Genomic DNA, 22,233 nt, shown 5'->3' with positions numbered 1-22,233 from the left:
CCCAGGGGATTCATCCAAAGAGCAATGAGAAGCCCTTAAAAGTCCAGAGGAATATAATAGCTCACTCTAGCTGTTGTGAGTTCAAAGGCGTACAAGGGACCAGTCTAGCTCCAGGGGATCAGCTGGGGGCTTCTGCAGTGGTCTGGGCAAAGAATTACAGAACTGAGGCTAGAGATGATGCCTGGAATCATGAAAAGGCCTGCGGAGGGGCTGCTTTCACCCTCAGGCCCATCCTGGGCTGTACTTCCTCCTGGACCCTCTGCCAGGTCAGCTATGCTCCATCCCATCCCTCTTACAAGGGAGAGACCAGGGCCTTTCACTCTAGCAACCTTCCCTGGAGTCTAGTCCAGCGTTTGGCTCAGCCCTCAGGAACAAATGATCCAGATAATGAGATAAAACACAGAAATGAAAGCGGTGGAGGAACTGCAAAGCAATGAATGAAATGACAGCTGGATTCGTGCAAGTCGAGTGTACAAGTGCTGAAAATCCATGGAGTAAAGACACGATTCAGAGGTGCTAAATTATTAACTGGAAACACATTGGGACTCTTATTTAAGAGGCCTATGATGCTTGGGAAGCAAACTGGTCTCTCTGACCCAAATATGTTAGGCTTGCACAGAGCTCACCCATATATTGATTTTTTTAAATTTTAGAGCTGAAATTAGATGCCAATGTTTAAAAACGAAATAAAACATTGAGAGATTTTATATGAAAAACATGAATATCCAAATCCTCTTGGGGGAGGGGAGAGCCAAGTTATACTCATCTCAGCTGCACAACAGGATGTCCCCCTCCATTTTCCAGTTACCACAGTCCGCACTGCTCCTTACTGCCTCCCAGCACAGAGGCTGCCGTCACTAGATCTACGTCATCATACTTGTGTGGTTTTGTTCTTCGAGCCAAGACAACTCTGACCTACTTCTCATCCCCTCATCTCTCTCCTTGGTTGGAAGGTGAAAGCTAGAGAGAGAGGGTAGTGGGTTTCAGCAAAAAATCAAAGCAAGTAGGTATTGATGGGAAAGGGTAGAATTTTTTTTCAAGTATCATTTATTGACAATATGCAAACAAACTGTATCAGTCTTATTTTTTGTTTTGGAACCCTGCACTTGCGTTTGGGACTGCTGATCCAATCCATCTCTCTCACTGTATAGATGCATACAGGGGGCCCAGACGGGTGAAGCAAGCTGCAGAGATCACACAGCGTTAGAGGGCAGGTTGGGACTGGAACTGGTAGGAGGCAGGTACAAGTTGGCAGATGGGAGGAGGGTGGGCAAAAGGAAGATGACTGAGAGGTGGAAACAACAGAAGGACTGACTACCTGGGCAGAGGGGCTTCCCAGGTGGTTCAGTGGTAAAGAACCCACCTGCCAATGCGGGACAAGCAAAAGATGTGGGTTCGATCCCTGGGTCGGGAAGATCTCCTGGAGTAGGGAAAAAACCCCAATCCAGTATTCTTGCCTGGAAAATTCCACGGACAGAGAAGCCAGATGGGCCCCAATCCAAGGGATTGCAAAGAGTCGGACATTACCAAGCAACTGAGCACACACGTGGACAGATGGGGGTTAAGTGCCTGAGCTAGTATGTGGAGGGACAGGAAGAGCTGACAAGGAGGGACGGGAGAGCAAAGGAGGGTTCTCAAAAGTCCTGCATCCAAGGCTGTTTCTGGGGAAGTAAGACAAAGGTGGTGGAGAAGGATCAATGCTAACTTTGGCAGCAGCAAGAAACACAAGAGGACCAGAGAGGGTGCCCCTCCAGTAAGCATGGTAAGAAACAAGGAGGACCTGCCCTGAATGGTATTTACCAGCATAGGGCCACAGTAAGTAGATGGGGGTGGTGAGGAAGCTCAGTCTGGCAAAAGTCTGATAGGCATGGCCTGGGAAGCCCAGACTCAGTGCCTTTTGCTTCTCTGGGGGTCAGAGCTGCTCCCCCAGGGACTTGGGTTGGGAAGGACAGAGCTGCTGGGACCTCAGTTAAGGGTCCACTTTCTCGTTCTCAGTCAGGCAGACTTTGAAAGGGCCACTTAAGACATCTAAATACCAATATTCCTTTTAGAGCAATATTCCATTTAAATGGTTGGAACAGCCCCCAATGTCACATGAAACGTAACTTTCTTCTCTACCTGGTTAATTTTTAAGCTGCTGCTGCTGCTAAGTCGCTTCAGTCATGTCCAACTCTGTGCGACCCCATAGACGGCAGCCCACCAGGCTACTCTGTCCCTGGGATTCTCCCAGGCAAGAACACTGGAGTGGTTGATTTTTAAGTTGAGATATTATCAAAAATAATGGAAATAGATAATCACGTCTGTCACTCATAAGTTTCTCAACTGACTTATTACGTTTGAAATTTCAATTTGACAGAGACTAAAACACACAAGCCAAGGGCAATGGACAAAACGACCAAGAAACTGAAATCAGGATCTTGAAGTGGTATCTACATGCCCATGTTTAAATGCTCATGGACAAATGTACAAACAATGGAATACTATTCTTTGGAAGGATTGATGCTAAAGCTGAAACTCCAGTACTTTGGCCACCTCATGCGAAGAGTTGACTCATTGGAAAAGACCCTGATGCTGGGAGGGATCAGGGGCGGAGGAGAAGGGGATGACAGAGGATGAGATGGATGGATGGCATCATTGACTTGATGGACATGAGTTTGAGTGAACTCCGGGAGTTGGTGATGGACAGGGAGGCCTGGCATGCTGCGATTCATGGGGTCGCAAAGAGTCGGACACAACTGAGCGACTGAACTGAACTGAACTGATTCAGTCTTAAAAAGGATGGAACTCTTGCCATTTGCAACAATGTGGATAAACCTGAGGGACGTTATTCTGAATCCAGACCACCATGACAGTTAAACTAACCCTCTAAACTTGTCTTCATAGTTCTAACAGCCTATCAAAATGCAAGCACAGTGTCTGCATTAAAACGATTGCCTGACTCTCAAATTATATCATCCTGCTTATATTTTAAGATCTAAAGGTGTCAAATAATTTAAAGGATGCTTCCGTTACAAAGTGACACTTGTCTGCAAGTTTCAGATTCCCAAAAGAGCATCTTTCCCAGAGACTCCAACTAGTGTACCTGTTACTATTGTTGCTAAGTTGTCATGACTCTTTGTGACCCCATGGACTGTATAGCCCACCAGGTTCCTCTGGCCGTGGGATTTTCCAGGCAAGAATACTGGAATGGGTTGTCATTTCCTTCTCCAGGGGATCCTTCTCCTCTCCAAGATCCAGGGGATCTTCTCAACCCAGGGATCGAACCCGCGTCTCCTGCATTGGTAGGCGGATTCTTTACCACTGAGCCATCAGAGGAGCCCCATAGTATACCATTAATGATTATGACCATAGCTCTGGGTTATCAAGAAAGGTAAGGTTAAAACCCAAGAAAAACAAACAGAAAGAAAACAAAATGAAAAAGGAATGTGTAATGATCAAAAACTATTGAGAAAATATCTCCCAGCTCTTATATGTCCAAAGTCGAATTATCTGGAAATTGTACTCATGTGAAACATCTTACTCCCACTGATACCAGATTAAGGAGGTCTTCTTTACATTATCTCCAATGAATAAATCACTGTTTCATTGTTTCTCAAAGCATCTGTAAGAGCCTGGTGACAGAGGAAGTATCTGCATTTGAAAGGAAATCTTAAGGGGTTGTGAAGTCTCAGGAAGGTTCTTAAATGACCTAACCAGATGTTTTGAAGTCTGATACACCCTTAACCCAAACTGAAATTCATAACAAAGTCAAAAGCAATAGAGTCAAATTGATTCCAAAATGCCTTTTTCTAACAAATGTAACTGTTTACACAAAATGACTTTAGGAGAGCCTCATTCCAACCTGAGAGAGACTATATGATCAAGGAAACAATGGGATTCATTATAAAGTTTGAAAAGGAAATGAAACTAAAAATTCAGGTAAGTCCTTTGTGCTGGCTAAATGAAGAATCCACATTTCTTAGGCTGCATAGAATCATGGTTAAGAGCCAGAGCCTATAGCCAGACTGCTGGTATTAGACTCCAAGCTCTACCACTTGCTAGTTGGGTGACCTTGGGAAAGTTACTTGATCCCTCTGAGCCTCAGTTTTCTCACCTGTAAAATGGGAATAAAAATGGTATCCACTTGACGGGGATGTTGTATGGATTAAATGAGATACCAAGGGCTCAGATGGTAAAGAATCTGCCTGCAATGCAGGAGACCCAGGTTCAATCCCTGGGTTGGGAAGATTCCCTGGAGAAGGGAATGGCAACCCACTCCAGTATTCTTGCCTGGAGAATTCCATGGACAGAGGAGCCTGGTGGGCTACAGTCCATGGGGTCACAAAGAGTCGGACATAACTAATCGATTAACACTTTCACTTTCAAGGTGCCTAGAACATAGTACCGCTGCTGCTGCTAAGTCGCTTCAGTCGTGTCCGACTCTGTGCGACCCCATAGACAGCAGCCCACCAGGCTTCCCCATCCCTGGGATTCTCCAGGCAAGAACACTGGAGTGGGTCGCCATTTCCTTAAATGATCAGTAAATTTTAACTATTGGAATTATTTTATTTTTTTAGTATTAGACATATTATGTAGACAGTGAAGTGACAGAAAAATTGTTATTTTTTCTTTTTGTATTTAAATATAAGACATTTAAATTTTTAAAATATTATTTCAAGGAAGAAGCAGCGAAATAAGGTTATCTATACCTCTCCACCCAAGAAATACAAATCCTGGGGGAAAACGTGGTTCCTTTAGTTGATTAATTTTGTGGATGAGGAAGCTATTTAAATTTGAACGGGCTTGGTTTGGTACACCCCATTTGAGACATGAACCAACAATGTAGAGAGAGAGTCACACAAAATGGTACTGAGCTGCATCCACACAGATCTAGCCCTGGGTTAAAAGGACCACACAAGTCTAAAGGACACCGGTGGGGTCTGGGTGCCTGACTTGCCTCGTTAGTATGCTTTCACTGTTAACTTGAAGAGTGACCCAGAAGAATCACGTCAATTCTGCTCCCTGGGTTTCAACTTCCTCTTCTACAAAACCAGTGGTTTGAACTCAACGACCAATAAGGTTTCTTCAGGCTGTAACTGCTTGCATGGCTTGACTCTGGACTTGACCTCTAGCAGCACAATGGTTCTGGTCCAAATCTGGCCACACACTCCATCTACACTGGATGCCTCCTTGCTTCCTGGTCTGCAGGGACTCAGGCAAGGGATGTGAACAGACAGTCCAAACCCACCGCTCCTCTGGGAGAAAGAGCTCAAGTACATGCTGTGCTGCTTCCAGTTCAAGTCACATACCCATCACACAGCCCCTGTTTATCCCGCTGGAGAGCAGGGTGGGAACCACTTTATTAAAAGCAGAGCTGAAGAAATAAATATTCGAGAAGCAATAGCTCATTATTTTGGAGGACTCTGGAATGAAAGTCCAAGGTAGAAACACAACACAACAACCGTTAGCGTTTCCATTCTGCAAAGACAATATACGCCAGGAGCTCTGAAATAAAGATAGTGTGATTCGTTTATTATTCCTTCTCTTTAAAACCTGCATTAATTCTGATTTCTATTTAAATAAGAATGATTAAATTTTATCAGCTGAGATGGAAATATTGTGATAAACACTGGCTCGTGGCCAAACTAATCTCCCAAACCCACAGCTTACGGCCATTGTCTTGTATAGATATTTGAATGGCAATGGGCTTTTATCAGTATTTCTAAAGGCACTCATTTAATTATGTGGTTGTAAGGATTTTCAAAACCCCAAAGAATACCATCAATACATATTCATTTCTTGGATTAATTCAACATTAACATCAGAAAATATTGTTATTTAAAGGATGCTGGTACTTGTTTCTGCTTTTGCAAAAAATAAGGCATCCAGTTCTGGTTGCAACGGTGTCTTTTGAAACATTCTGTCAAACTGAAACTACAAAAATGCAATGCACAGTGAGATAAGGCTAGAATTTAGAGTTACAGGGATTAGAAGGAGGGCTCCACAAGTCTTTAACAAAGAATATTTCATAGAGGCTGGACTGTAGCAAGGAAAAAAAACCTCTGAACTAGGAAGTTTGTATGCATGCATGGATCTTGTCAATCAAATGTAATATATTTGAAAGCCTCAGGAAAAAAGAAAGTCAAGGGCAGGGGCTGTCTAGGTGCTTCCTGCCCCAAATTTCCATACCCAGAAACTTGAGTGATCTAGATTTCATCACCATAGGGGATACTGTGTTTCTTCAAGAAGGGATAAAAGATACAAAAATACACCTGACATGTTTAGCATTAATGTTTCCTCTAAGGTAGGCCTTCATTTTTTCAACATTATGATGAATCTGTTTGGGAAGCAAAGACTCACATTATAACTTAAACTGGGGGGTTCTTCTTGTATAAGTTTGGCTGAACAGGACAACTCCATTCATTGCAACTGAGACCCACATGGTTTGCATTTGCAAACTCAACACCTATTTCTCTTTTTAAATGTGTCTTTCAATTTGACCAAACCACCAGGTAATTCCTTCTGTGCTGATCATATTGAGGGGAGCCAGGTAGGGAGGAGAACTAGATAGAGGACGAGAGAGATGGGGGATGGAAAATGAGCCATTTGTCAATTTTGTTAAGAGCGATCTGTTTCTAGGATTGCCAAGTGCCCTGGTTTGAGGGGTTAGGACGAAGGAATTTCAGGCTAAAACTAGGACAGTCCTAAGATGGTTGGTCCCCCTGTACTATTTTTCTTTGACTTATGCTTCCAGGTCAAGCCTTCCAAAGGTTCAAACAAGCTGAGAAGAGACACATTTAGAATTGGTTGAAGATTACTGAAAGGATTACTGAAAGATTACTGAAAGATATTTTTCAACTTTCAGTATAGGAACTAAAAGTTAGATGAAGGCTCCCAGCCTTCAGTTTGGACTTAGACTCTGCTCCTTGAGTCCAGGAGTTAGTCTCCAGGCAGTAGAATCCACCTTCCCTTCTCCCTTCAGTCATTTGGATGCTTGGAAGTTCAGTTCCTTCTGGCTGAGATCTGTGGAGTAATCTAATGTGGCCAGGTTGGGTAAGATATCTAAATTCAGCTCACAGCACAAATGCTAAATAAAATTCATGGAGGATATTATTTTATAGAATCATGAAGGTGAAAGGGACTTAAAAAAAAAAATTTCCCTCAGAGTATGCTCAGTGGAAAACTAATTCCATAGGCTGTTATTAGTAAAAAATTGGTTTAGAGATTAAACATGATACTGTAAAACATTCCTTTGTTGCAGGACTTATCAGAGCCTTTAAAAGGCAAACAGCCTTGTTCATTAACTATATGCAGTTAAACATGTTTGACCACAGACTCCTTTTCCCCTTTTCTTATGATACCAGTGCTTGTGGAGGATCCTACTTTAGAAAGCATTGCTCTGGGCCAATTTCCTCATTTTAAAGACAGAGAATAATACTCAGGTCTGTCTAGTTACAGTTAAGGCTGGTGCTTTAGAAGTTTCTCAGCCTTCAGTGTGCATAAGAATCACGCAGGCCTCTTGTTAACCTGCACATGCTGATTCCATAGGTCTAAGATGGGGCCTGAGATTCTGCATTTTTAACAAGCTCTCAGGTGATATTATGCAGCTGATCCATGGGCCACATTTTGAATAGAGAAGCAAGTCTCCTAAATGTACGCTTGTCCCACTGCCTGTAGCCTCTTCTACCAAAGCAGCATCCTCGCCTTATTCTGGTTTCCTTTGCTGCATATCTTCACTTCTTCAAAGCTACTCCCTGGAGTGATAGGACATATCAAGATTAAGGAAGTATTTCCTGGCCCCTAAAATAAATTTTCATTTTGCTCTATTATAAATTAGAAACAGATAAAGCTTGTCATCAAAATGGCTTATTCGGAGGCTCTGTACAGAAGTTTAGATTAAAAGTCATTCAAAAATCACTGTTTAACTGAGTCAGATCAACAAAGGACACTTTCCATGACCATTTCCAGGTATTTTTCAATTGTTCTTGGAAAAGCACGGCATGCATCTAACCAAAATGTGCCCAATAATTGTGCAACTATCTGGTTATTGCCAAAATAAGAATAGTCAGTGACCAGCAGATGTTTACCCAGCGTGCAGATTTTATATTACAAGGAAAACATTCCCATCCTGATACGTCAAAAGCTTCTGTGGTTTTCACTGTACACATCGTGTATTTCCTTCAGTATTTATTTATTGCTAGGTCTTTTATTCTTTTTGATGCTATTGTTGATAGGATTGTTTTATTAATTTTATTTTTGAGTTGCTCATTGCTATTGTATATAAATACAACTGATTTTTGTATCTTAAAAAAAAAGGCTTTTGTATCTGCATATGTATAATCCCCACATTATCGCTTATTATTGATATTGCCAAGAAAATTAGCTTATTGAGATGGTTCCTATGTAACAGCCAGTGTTGTTGTTGTTTAGTACTAACTCATGCCTGAGTCTTTTGTGACCCCTTTGGACTGTAGCCCACCAGGCTCCTCTGTCCATGGGATTTTCCAGGTAAAAATACTGGAGTGGTTGCCATTTCCTTCTCCAGGGGACCTTCCCGATCCAGGGATCGAATCCATGTCTCCTGCAGTGGCAGGCGGATTCTTTATCACTGAGCCATTTGGGAAGCCCATATAACAGCTATCAGTTCAGTTCAGTCGCTCAGTCGTGTCTGACTCTTTGTGACCCCATGAATAGCAGCATGCCAGGCCCCCCTGTCCATCACCAACTCCCAGAGTTCACTCAAACTCATGTCCATCGAGTCAGTGATGCCATCCAGCCATTTCATCCTCTGTCGTCCCCTTCTCCTCCTGCCCTCAATCCCTCCCAGCATCAGGGTCTTTTCCAATGAGTCAACTCTTCACATGAAGTGGCCAAAGTATTGGAGTTTCAGCTTCAGCATCAGTCCTTCCAATGAACACCCAGGACTGGTCTCCTTTAGAACGGACTGGTTGGATCTCCTTGCAGTCCAAGGGACTCTCAAGAGTTTTCTCCAACACCACAGTTCAAAAGCATCAATTCTTCGGCGCTCAGCTTTCTTCACAGTCCAATTTTCACATCCATACATGACCACTGGAAAAATCATAGCCTTGACTAGACGGACTTTTGTTGGCAAAGTAATGTCTTTGCTTTTGAATATACTATCTAGGTTGGTCATAACTTTCCTTCCAAGGAGTAAGCGTCTTTTAATTTCATGGCTGCAGTCACCATCTGCAGAGATTTGGGAGCCCAGAAAAATAAAGTCTGACACTGTTTCCACTGTTTCCCCATCTATTTCCCATGAAGTGATGGGACCAGATGCCATGATCTTTGTTTTCTGAATGTTAAGCTTTAAGACAACTTTTTCACTTTCCTCTTTCACTTTCATTGAAAGGCTTTTTAGTTCCTCTTCACTTTCTGCCATAAGGGTGGTGTCATCTGCATATCTGAGGTTATTGATATTTCTTATGGCAATCTTGATTCCAGCTTGTGTTTCCTTCAGCCCAGCGTCTCTCATGATGTACTCTGCATATAAGTTAAATAAGCAGGCTGACAATATACAGCCTTGACGTACTCCTTTTTCCTATTTGGAACCAGTCTGTTGTCCCATGTCCAGTTCTAACTGTTGCTTCCTGATATATAGGTTTCTCAAGAGGCAGGTCAAGTGGTCTGGTATTCCCATGTCTTTCAGAATTTTCCACAGTTTATTGTGACCCACACAATCAAAGGCTTTGGCATAGTCAATAAAGGAGAAATAGATGTTTTTCTGAAACTCTCTTCCTTTTTACATGATCCAGTGGATGTTGGCAATTTGATCTCTGGTTCTTCTGCCTTTTCTAAAACCAGCTTGAACATCTGGAAGTTCACAGCTCAAATATTGCTGAAGCCTGGCTTGGAGAATTTTGAGCATTACTTTACTAGCGTGTGAGATGCATGCAATTGTGCGATAGTTTCAGCATTCTTTGGCATTGCCTTTCTTTGGGATTGGAATGAAAACTGACCTTTTCCAGTCCTGTGGCCACTGCTGAGTTTTCCAAATTTGCTGGCATATTGAGCGCAGCACTTTCACAGCATCATCTTTCAGGATTTGAAAGAGCTCCACTGGAATTCCATCACCTCCACTAGCTTTGTTTGTAGTGATGCTTTCTAAGGCCCACTTGACTTCACATTCCAGGATGTCTGGCTCTAGGTGAGTGATCACACCATCGTGATTATCTGGGTCGTGAAGATTTTTTTTGTACAGTTCTGTGTATTCTTGCCATCTCTTCTTAATATCTTCTGCTTCTGTTAGGTCCATACCATTTCTGTCGTTTATCGAGCCCATCTTTGCATGAAATGTTTCCTTGGTATCTCTAATTTTCTTGTCAATTTAGGGAAGAGGAAAGAAGGATAAGGAGGAAGGATCCAAAATGAAGAAAAATGACTTGCTTATTGATAAAACTTTTTACTTTGTGACAAATGGTTGTGACATAGGTCAAAGGATAGATGATGTCTTGTTTTATGACACTGAAAGCAACCACAGGTAAACAGAATATACTGGGTGATAAGTAGGTAGAATATTATTGTTGTTTACAGGGCAGCCTCTCTCCTCAAAAAGGTGAACTTAGATATCTTACCCAACCTGGCCACACAAGGTTACTCCACAGATCTCAGCCAGAAGGGACTGAACTTCCAAGGATCCAAATGACTGAAGGGAGAAGAGAAGGCGGATTCTACTGGCTAGAGACTAACTCCTGAACACAAGAAACAGAGTCTAAGTCCAGACTGAAGGCTGGGGGCCTTCATCTAACTTTTAGTTCCCATGCAGAGTGGGACCTTAACATCCCCAAATTCAAACTCCATCTTTGCTGCCTCCTAATTAGTGCATCATTTTTGGAGTCATCTCTGTGACGTGGGAAGTAGCAGTCACTGTCTCACAGAGTTAGGAAAGTTAAATGAGAAAATTGCATATATTTGCATGTATTACAGGACAGATGCTGACAAAGCTGAGCTATGGTGATTTTTGCTTTTTTTTTTTGGTTGAGGTGTTTTTTAAAATTGAAGTAAGAAATCTGAGATCTATGTCTTTACGTTTTTAATACAGAACTGTTCACTGAGTTATATTTTAATGACCAAACTTACATCCCATTTTGCTGGTTTCATGCCTTCTCTTCATACATTTGTTCATAGTTGACATGGGTTCCTACCTTGTAAGGCACTAGGAAATCAACAATGAAGACGACACTAGCCCTGCCCTCAAGGATCTCTTGGGGCTTCTTAGGGAGGTTGACACTGAAATCAACAATTAAGATACAGTGCCATGAAAGGTGCATCTGGGGGCAGAGGGCATCTCACAGCCTCTGGAGGAGAGTGGTGGGGAGGAGTTGGGGAAGAATGAAGGGAAGACGTCCCAGCTGAGGAAGCTCTCTGACTCTTCCTCTGTCTGCCTGGCTGGCTCATCTTCCAATGCCTGAGGCTCTGCACAGATCCCATCCTGATTCCATCTCTTCTCAAACTCAAGCTCCGAAATGACAGCCTCTCATGTTCCACCTCTATGCTGCTGACCTTCAGGTCTGCATTTCCCACCTTGACTTTTCTCCCAAGCCTCAGATTTCATGACCTACGTGCCAGCTGGGTTGCCCAGAAAACAGAGGCTAAAATGGAGTTGGGAGATTTCTTGGGAGTAATGCCTATGAAAGATAAAAGTGGGTGTGTTATTTACTCACCGCTGTGTAACAAATTACCCCATAGTTACTGTGGGTCAAGAATATGGGCACGAGTTAACTAGGTACTTCTGACTCAAGGTCTCTCACAAGGCTGCAATCAGTATGAGCCTGAAGTTCTGGTCTTATCTAAAGGCTCAAATGGAGAAGAATTTGCTTCCAAGCTCACTTTTATGGTTGTTGACAGGATTCAGTTCCTTGAAGGCTATTGATCTGAGGCCCTCCAGTGCCTATTGGCCGGAGTCTGCACTAAATTCCTTGCCTGTCTATAGGGCAGCTCACAATATGGCAGCCCGATTCACCAGAGAGCAAAAGGGAGACAGCAAGAGAGTCCTAGTGGGACCAAAGTCACAGAAGTGACTTTCCATTGTTCTTGCTGACTTCATTCTGAAGGAGATCAGCCCTGGGATTTCTGTGGAAGGAATGATGCTAAAGCTGAAACTCCAGTACTTTGGCCACCTCATGGGAAGAGCTGACTCATTGGAAAAGACTCTGATGCTGGGAGGGATTGGAGGCAAGAGGAGAAGGGGACGACAGAGGATGAGATGGCTGGATGGCATCACTGACTCGATGGACGTGAGTCTCAGTGAATTCCAGGAGTTGGTGATGGACAGGGAGGCCTGGCGTGCTGCGATTCATGGGGTCGCAAAGAGTTGGACACGACTGAGCGACTGATCTGATCTGATCTGACTTATTAAAAGAGAGTCATTACATCCAGACAATAGCGAAGGAGAGGAGATTCCAGAATCACTGGGAGTCATCTTAGGAGGGAGCCTGAAGCTTAGGAGGAAGCAAGGTTGGACCACAATGCAGATCTGATGCCAATGAAAGGAAAAGTGGGGAGGAAACAGGATTAGGAAGAACTCACCTCAGAACATAATGTTCATCCTATAAAGTCTTAACCAACTCAACAGGAAGCTCCAGAACAAAGGATGCCATTTGGAAAGCTCTGTATTGGGCAAAAATGACCAAGACCCGGGGACTGCCTAGGAAGAGCATGGTCTTGGCTGAAAGCTGAGGCAGATTCTGAAGGCCAATAGAGGCTGTCAGATAACTGCTTTCCTTGAAGCTGGACGGTAAGTCCTTTCTGGAAGGGAGAGGTGAGTGACACAGCTCCATGGCCCCCACCTCCACCACATGTAGATCAATGTTTTGTACAATCCAGGCACTCATCAAATGCTTCCACCACATGCTTATCAAGTGCATAAATTATTAATGATGCTTATAAAAATATCAAGTATTTATTATTTATGAGTGATGAATATTCATAATCACATTGAGACAGTAGCCAAATGATGAGCCAGACATGCAGTCAACTAACAGGGCTGTCTAATCTTTGATGCATCTTCAGAAATTGAGCTCTTTCCTGCTTCTTCCAAATGACCCTGGTTTTGTGCATACAGTCTTAGAAGAGGCCTGTTATGGATCAAGGTAGCTCTAGATTGATGAATCACTCTGGCTCTTGGTCTTACAAACTTTCTACTGAGAATAGAAATGTCCCCAAAGTGCTGATGGTTGGATTGTGATCATGCATCCTACCAGTGGGGAAGGACTTCACACACCATTAAACCCCAGGAGAACATATATTATTAAATCTGTCCTCCATCAGCTCTTCTCCACTAAAGGTTTGCTAAATAAAGTTACCATTCAGCTAAACCAATCTTCACATGCCATATCATGTGGCACACTCTTTTGTGAAGTGCTAACTATGTTGTAACAGTTTGTGATTATCTGTTTAATGTCAGTTGCTCCTCTAGACCATAAACTCCATGAAGGTAAGGAAAATGTTTTGGATCTCCAACATTTATTACTGGTTTGGCAAAAATGTAGGGACTCCATGAATGGTGAGATGCACCCCCTCTCTGATCTGTTTTGGGAATCTAGATCTTCACATGTCAAATCTGGTCTGAGAAGGAGACGCCCTTTTATTCCGAGGCTCCTAAGGAGGACAGACAGAAAAAATGTTCATCTCACTCAAGGGCTCTGGAACAATGTGCCCAGTTAGGTCAAGTTAATGGTCAGGTTACATTTTGGTGCAAGTGTGTTGAAAAGCTTTCTAAAATACATTAATCTAGCTATCCTGTCAATTGATACTCATTAAGCACCTTCTGCATACCAATCCAAGTAATTAACAGTTGTTAACTGACTGTCCCTTTTTAGCCTTCTTATCCACTTACTCTCCATCTCACTTTTATGTACTTTATCCACTCATATATCCATTCATTTATTTATGTACATTTTACCTTATTCCAATATGGATTGGAGGTGGTTTACAGAGATTCATAAAACATACCACTACAATATAAATAATGAGTAGGCAAAAAAGCAAAGGAAAAAGCATAAGCTCAATACATATGGGCTGAATCACTAATAATTCAAACTCTTACTGGCAGAAAAAGTGAAGGACTAGATTCTACTGATCATAGCAGGTGCTCAGGTATAAGATACCAGGGCAGATCTACCATAAAAAGTTCTCTGTGGACAGTTCTCTTTATTTAACCATTGGAGTAAACCTTTCTCATATTTGTGTGTGTTTTAAGGGAGTTGGAAGATTTCAAATAGATCTTCTGTTCATTCCTTCTTGTTGTCTGTGTTGTTCTTGTATTTACTGCATATGTACTAAGGGCTGGGCGCTGTGCTGGGTGTCATGGTCTAAGAAAAGGGGTTCTGAGTGCATGTGTTTCTACTGTTAGGCTCCAGGTTTAAACGTCCTGAGTTCTCTCAGGGCCCTGGGCTTGCCTTATTGTGTGGCTTGGCTGAGTCTATTCCAGTCCCTGGACCTTGATGTCCTCGTGTGAAAACAACAGGTTAAATGAACAGACTTAACTAGATCTAAAATTAGGTAATACAGGACAGACTGGATGGAAGCAAATCAGTTCAGCGATTCTTTTGGCCCTATCCATTCCTCAGTATAGCTTGAGAAAACTGATCGAGGACTCTTGGAAGGTGCATTTTGAGCATTTTATCCTCAGCTGACATGCACGTGACACGGAAGCGTCTGCTAACAAAACCTTCGAGTGACATTACCTAATGGACCCTTTCAAAATATTGTGACCTCAGACTTCGAGAACAAACTTATGGTTGCCAGGGGGAAGAATGAAGGGAAGGGAGTTTGTGATAGACATGTATACACTACTGTACTTAAAATAGATTAGCCAGTAAGGACCTACTGTATAGCACATGAAACTCTGCTCAAGGTTCTGTGGCAACCTGGATGGAGGAGAGTTTGGGGGAGAATGGATACATGTGTTAGTAAGCGCAGCTGAGTCCCTTCACCGTTCACCTGAAGCTATCACAAGATTGTTAATTGGCTATACCCCAACACAAAATTAGAAGTTTAAAAAACATACTGTGACCTAAAGAGTAAGTGCTTCTAACAAGGAAATCAACTTTCAAAATTCACAAAGATTTAAATGCCAATACCCTATTTTTTAAAAGAATAAAATAACCAGCAATAATTGAGTTTTGCAAAGACTGGGCACTCTTTTAAACACACGATTTAATTCTGACAACAACCCCATGAGACAAATTGTCATTATTGTCCCCATTTTATTTTTTAATTTTGTTTGTCTGTTTCTATTTTTTGGCTCTGTTGCATAGCATGTGGGATCTTAGTTCCCCAACCAGGAATCGATTCCCCACTCCTTGCACTGAAAGCATCATGGAGTCTTAACCAATGGACTGCCACGAAAGTCCAACCCCATTTTACTGATATGGAAACTGTGGCACAGAGAAGTAATATACAATATTCTACGTCACAGACTAGAGATGTGAGCCCAGTAAGTTGGCCCCCAAATCCAGACTCTTCCCTCTCAGTTGACCATACCTCCTCCCAAAGTCTCACACCTGTGGCCCTGAGGTGCTCTGTTAGCTTGTGGCTTAATTTTAAAAATGCCTTATTACCTATAATCTGTTTCTGATGCTTCCAACTAAGAAAAGAATCTAAACAAAAAACAGATACATGATATTCTTTTCACAACTGATTTCCAACTCCAACAATGTAATTGTGATTCTCAATAATAATGTGCATAAAAATACTTTTATTCTAAATCTAGACTTTGCAAACTTTTCCTCTGAAAGGCAGATGGTAAATCTTTTAGACCCGAGAGGCCGTCAGGTCACTACCCCAGCTCCTCAAATCTGCTACTAGAGTGAGAAAGTAGCCAATAAAAAAGTATCCAAGTGAGCATGACCATATTCCAATACAGCTTATTTGTGGATACTAAGTTTTGAATTTAACATAATTTTTATGTGTCATCAAGTACTCTTTTTCTGATTTTTTAATAACCATTGAAAAATGTAAAAACCATTCTAACCTTGGAAGAAAAACCAAAACAGGCAGAGAGCTGGATCCAGCCCATTGGCTACTGTTCGCCTCTCAGCTCTAAACAGCTCACTTACCTCTGAATCCATCTTTGAGAACAGACAAGGCTTTTCTTAAAAGAAAAATAAAACCACTATATACTTGGCTTTCTAATTTCTTTGCAGCATGAATCTATGCTTTCTTGGTCAAAGTTTGTCCTATTGTCCTAGAAATTTAAAATTCTATGTCAATGAATATTTAATCATCAAGAAAGGTAAATTCCCCTTCTACTTTGGCTGTCAGTAAGCAGAGGTCTGGACTGTTGTCTATAGTTGGTATGAAACTCAAGCCCAAGACAAAGTAAAATATATTCCCAAATATCTACAAATGCACACATGAAATATAGGTGTATTTTAAAGAATAACCTAACAGAAAGTACTTTAAATTTCACAGGAGCTGCTAATGCAGGCAGCTAATCCTATTTACATTCATATTAGCTTTGGTATCTTTTTCCCTAAGATTTACCCATTTGTATGCTTGCATGAGTTAAACTGCCTTTTGCATGATATCAGTACTTTTGTAATTTAAATCTATAAAAGGCAATTTCTTTTAAATATACTTCCTAACAGTGGGTGAAAGAGGCACCAAAGTTATTTGAGGACTGTACACCTCGGTGAACATGTGTGCTGAACTCCAGGCAATATGCAGAAAGTGGGAATTAATCTTATACTGTAGGAGCGGAACGGAAAATAAAATCAAGGCTGAGAAAGAAACAGCCTTTGAAAAGGACCCCTTTGCATTATCGAAGGAAATGGTGTGCTTTAGAATTGGTATTTAGACAGGTAAAACTTTTTTCCCTTTTATAAGAGTGGTGAGAACTGTTTGCTTTCTCCACTGTGATTTTTTTTTTTACACCTCAAATAACTTTAGCCACCTAGTAAGCAAGGTTTACAACTGAACATTGGTGTTGGCTGATAAACAGAACATGGTGGACCATTTGGTGGCCAGGGTCAATTTTAAGGTGTCAACTGTGACTCCTCAAGGAGCATGGGAAGCAAGTGCATACTGAGGGGCTTAGAGGTTGAGACTCCAAAGACACAGAACAAATTGTATCCAGCTGAAGCTACATTTTTTTTCCTTCAAGTAATTCCTATGAAATGTTCACCCTCACCATCTCCACTTGACATAAATGAGATGTAAATAGGTTAATGTATAATCTTGCCCCAAAGAAATAGTGTCTTCCAATATGTAGGGCACACATATCGACAAGCTTCTTTTCTAAGCAGGCCTGGGATTTTTCAAGCGAAAATCATCTGGGCTGGGGGCGGCAGGGTAGGGACTTCCAGATGTATGCCCTCACTTTTGGCTACATCGAGCATGTCCTCCCCAGGGAACTGGTCCTTGGGGTCACTTCCTCTGAGGCTGGTCAGGGCATGTCTCCGAGAGCTCACCAGGCATGAAGGAACTGATTTCTAATTTTAGTCTCATGTAGAAAGTCACCCCACAATGAAGCCAGGAGAAGACAGAGTTCCAAACTGGGTATCCGCAGCAGAGAGACTGGTCAGACTCAGGCTCTGAGGTCTGCACAGAACTAGCCCCCAGCTTCAGACACACCTCAGGAAGGGACTGTCCCTCCATTTAATCCTAAATTTCATACTCATCTCCCCTCTCCAGCTGTAAGGTCTACACAACACCAAGTATCTGGATGGAAATGGGGCCTTTTGTTCACTCCCCAGATAACTACACAAAGCTTCAGGCACTGGTTCATGACTCCTGAAGAATCCTCATGTGCACGAGTACACACACACACACACACACACACACACACACACTCTCTCTCTCTCTCTCTCTCTCTCTCTCACCCAAAATCCACCACACTGAAAGGAGCCATTATAAATGTTTCATGTGGAACTTTCACAACCCATCAGACTCACCAGAGTTTTCAAATTAACTCCCTTTCTGCCCAAGGGGATCCCTCTGAAAGAGATTTCTCCAGCCTCAAACCTCCTCAAGAAAATTCTGAATTTGAAACAGAATGCAAATAATGCATTTTGACTCCCTAATCAACAAATGGGATCAACTTGAATTGATTAAGAACCTTTGAAATTAGCAGTCTTTAATTCTCTCCATGGTCTGCTGCTGGTACTCTGAAGATAGGAGGGGCATTTGTGTGTGTCTGTGTGTGTGTGTGTGAGCTGAAGTTGGAAAGTTTGGTCTCATTTTCTTTCGGAGCTCGTATAATGGTCTTTCCTTGAAAAAAAAACAAGACCCACTTTTTTATTTTAATGGTGACACAACTCTAAGAAAGCAGCATTCACCTAGTGCAATTATATGGCTTTTCGTGAAGTACATTTCCAATAGTTGGCTGCATGAAACCTGCACAACTTTGCTAAAAAAAAAAAAGCCCATAAAATCTGAAATGAATGTATAAATAATATGCAACTGTCTAGACAGTATAGGTCACTTGCAAAGAGAGCAGGTCGGGAAAAAATTGTCCATCAGTCAGACAACCATAACTGATTCTGATGCTAAATAATGGTAGAGATATTCAGCATTCTCTGTATGTGAAAAGCTTCGCTGAGCATTCTGCTCTTCCCAAGCCAGTGGTCTTCTGCTTATCTAGTGCTTTATGCAGCCTTTGGAAAATGCACTTGCTATTTAAACATTAAAATTAATGCCCAAAGAATAGCAATTGAGCAAGGAGGGAGGGTTGCCACTGACCTGTGTGATTGGCCTTTGGTAAAGCAAAAATAGCCCTTCTAGATCAACAATATGAGATTTCCATACCCACAGAATCTTAAACAGATGTAGTTATGGAAACTTGAGGCTAGCAAAAGACCCAAACACACACATGCAAATTTCATGGAACTTTTTTGCTCTCTAGTAACAACGCATAAGGAGAGATTCAGGTACTTAAATCTTGTATTTTTTTTTTTTTTTAAAGCTATAGTCATCTGTGCACATAGCAAAAAAAAAAAAAAAAAGGCATGAAACTCAACCAAATGTGTTAAACAATGATTATGGTCATTTTTAGCACCCTAGAATATGATCATCTCAGTAGCCACAGAGCAGGGCAGTGGCTGCTACCATCACTGCCCTCCCAAACTATGAACCTAGGCGAGGCTCCTCAGCTTGGGCCCAGGGGTGGGCATGACCACCAGCTGGCTCAGCAGCCCGATAGGCCCACATGCCCTTTGTGAAAGGAACCCAGAGCCAGGCTATCATGAATTAGTCCCAAGGCCTATCCTTGCTCACCTTGTGGGGGAGGAAGTTGGTGGGCAGACTGTTCTGAAGTGAGCAACCACATTCACCAAATGGGTCAGACCCTTAGGGAAGACAATGATAAGAATACGATAAGAAGTGTAACAGCCGCCACTTACGGAGCACTTACTAAAGGTCAGACACTGAGCGCCCATAAAGGCAGGACTCTGGAAGACCCTTACCACAGTGCTAGGGAGCTGCTCTGATGTATTATCCTCATTTTCACTGGAGAAACTTGAGGCTCAGAAAAGTTAAAAAACTTGCCTGAAGCCAAACAGAAGTACGTGGCTGAGTGCCAGCTTGAGTCCAGGTTCCTTAAAAGCGAAGCTCACCTCTTCACCTCTGTGATCTCTGGCCTCTCCAGCTGCCCCCACTTGGGGCCCACTTCTCCCTGAGATGCTCTGGGCACAGCTCCCATGTGGCCAGCGCCAGGAGAACCTCTGCTTCTTGCAAGAAGGAAGATGCCTACTGTCACTGCACGGGTAGAAAGACAAAATCCAGACCTGGCTCTATTTCTTTTCTAAGCAGTTCTAAAATCTGGTTTTTTTAATATAATTTTTTAAAAGGCCATATAAATAATATGTATAATACTTTAGAAAACTTACAAATTTTTGCCTGACTAAAAAGTTTATGACATTTTGATTCCACATGTTTGACTTGGTATGAATAGAGTGTTAGATTTCTGATTAAAAAAATAGATATGCAACAAACAAAAGATGTTTATAGCACAGGGAACTACAGTCAAAGTCTTGTAATAACCTATAATGGAAAAGAATTTCAAACATAATATATGTGTATATGTATAACTGAATCACCTTGCTGCGCACCTCAAACATTGTAAGTCAGCTGTGCTGTGCTTAGTCACTCAGACGTGTCCGACTCTTTGCGACCCCATGGACTGCAGCCCGCCAGGCTCCTCTGTTCACAGGGATTCTCCAGGCAAGAATACTGGAGTGGGTTGCCAAGCCTTCCTCCAGGGTGAGTCAACTATACTTTAAAAAATATATACATAAAAAAAGAAAAGGCCGGGGGTTGGAGGGTGGTGGTCAAGAACCACACTGTTGGCGCTTGCCAGAAGAGACTCCCGGCCTTCTGCTCGACCTACCTGGGCAAGCGGAAGAGAAGGGAGGCGGCTTTTCTGGAGAGATGTTGGTTCCAAAGCCGCGGAGAGGAGGGTGACCCTGTGACCATAAAGCCCCGCGTGTGGGCGCGGTCGGGTGCCGAGGCCTGAGCGCTGCTCCAGGACTAAGGCCTGCGGGTACAAGGCGGCGGCAGCGCGGGCCCAGGCAGGCTGGCGGCCGTGTACACCGGGCGCGGCTGCGTCCTGCGCCCCGGAGCAGAGCGAGGCGGCCTTTCCAGGGGCCGAGGCTCCACGGGCCGGCACCCTCCAGCTGAGTCGGAAGTGTCCCAGCGGCAGCTGCTCTGGCCGCCGGGTCGCGGTGAGCCCTGGGCCTCTGCTCACTTGTGTACGAGGCTCCCTTCGACGCCCAGGTCGGCCTCTGCCGGGCCCGCTGCGGCTCCCTGCAGCCCCGCTGGACCCGCTTCCTGGACCGCATCCTGCATGTGGGCTTCGCGGGCCGCTGGTGAGTGCGGGGGCCCAGATGTGCGACTGCGACCTCAGTGTCGGAAGTTCCTGCATCTGCCAGTACCTCTGTGAGGCGTGGAGCCCTACCTGCTGCGCACAAGCGGCTCCTCCAGAGAAGTACCGGCCTGTGGTGCTCAATACCCTTGGACCAGGCGCTGTGGGAGGAGCAGGTCTTGCAGAAGAAGAAGGACCAGCTGGCCCTGAGCTAGGCTGACCCTCTGGTGCCATCGGAGCTCGCGAGATGAAACCCCAGCCCAGCCTGTGTCCGGACCGGGCTCTGAGTCTGGGTAGACGGCTGGCCTGCGATTGCACAGTTGGTGTGAGTGAGCCTCAGCTACAGAGTGATGGGAATAAATCATGTGCCATGTTCTCTCCCTGGTTTTTCACAAAATTAGGGGCCCCCTTCTCACTTGTTCCTTATGAGCTGACACTAATTCAGAGCCTTCTTGGTCTGGGAGTTGGGGAGAGCCATGTTCCATGCCATATTTATCACTGCCCCAGTGACTAAGGAGCCTTGGAGGGAAATAAACCTTCTTTAACTGGACTCCAGGGTTTCCCTGACTGAGGTATCACAGGTGATAGGTGACTCCCAAGCTCTCCTAAGAACTTTCAGATTATCGTTTTAAATTTTGAACTAAAATTTATCCTTTCTTTCCATAAGTAACGTATTTAAACAATAATAATTTTGAAATAATTGTAGTCTCAGAGGAAACTGGAAAAATAACCGAGACATCCTGGATACCCTTCCCTCAGCTTCCGCCAAATGGTAACCTTTTATATCAGCAGTACCAGACCAGGAGATGGACATTGGGTTGACTCTTTGGATTTTACATGGAAACTTTTTGCAGAAACAACTTGCTTTTCCCTTATGTGTACTGATAGTGATGCTAAAGTGACTTGGAGGGATAAAGCATTTTCTGATCTGGAAATCAATATGGAATCAAAGCTTCTGGTCATGTTACACTTCAATCATCCTGAAAACACAGAATCCTTTGGAAAGGAATATGTTGATGTACATAGCTGGGTTACAATCATACTTTTAAATATTAGAGGAATGAGATGAACTCTGTCACCCACATGGCCTGTGGTTAGTTAATAAACCAAGAGATGAAACAACAGCAAAAGGGGACCAGAAGACAAAAGTGCTTCAGTTCAGTTCAGTTCAGTTCAGTCACTCAGTCATGTTCGACTCTTTGCGACCCCATGAATCGCAGCACGCCAGGCCTCCCTGTCCATCACCAACTCCCGGAGTTCACTCAGACTCACGTCCATCGAGTCAGTGATGCCATCCAGCCATCTCATCCTCTGTTGTCCCCTTCTCCTCCTGCCCCCAATCCCTCCCAACATCAGAGTCTTTTCCAATGAGTCAACCCTTCGCATGAGGTGGCCAAACTACTGGAGTTTCAGCTTTAGCATCACTCCTTCCA

The 22,233-nt window shown here is 43.2% G+C and overlaps 1 pseudogene; it reads left to right on the top strand.

Moving 5' to 3' along the window:
* The window catches only part of LOC113875350, an 84,539-nt pseudogene extending 63,488 nt beyond the window's left edge, over positions 1-21,051 (top strand).
* Positions 21,052-22,233: the final 1,182 nt, after the last annotated feature.

The sequence above is a fragment of the Bos indicus x Bos taurus genome, chromosome 18 (genome assembly GCF_003369695.1).
Source record: "Bos indicus x Bos taurus breed Angus x Brahman F1 hybrid chromosome 18, Bos_hybrid_MaternalHap_v2.0, whole genome shotgun sequence".
Taxonomy (NCBI): domain Eukaryota; kingdom Metazoa; phylum Chordata; class Mammalia; order Artiodactyla; family Bovidae; genus Bos; species Bos indicus x Bos taurus.
Note: the sequence above shows the minus strand (reverse complement) of the source record. Positions and strands in the feature narration are given on the sequence as shown.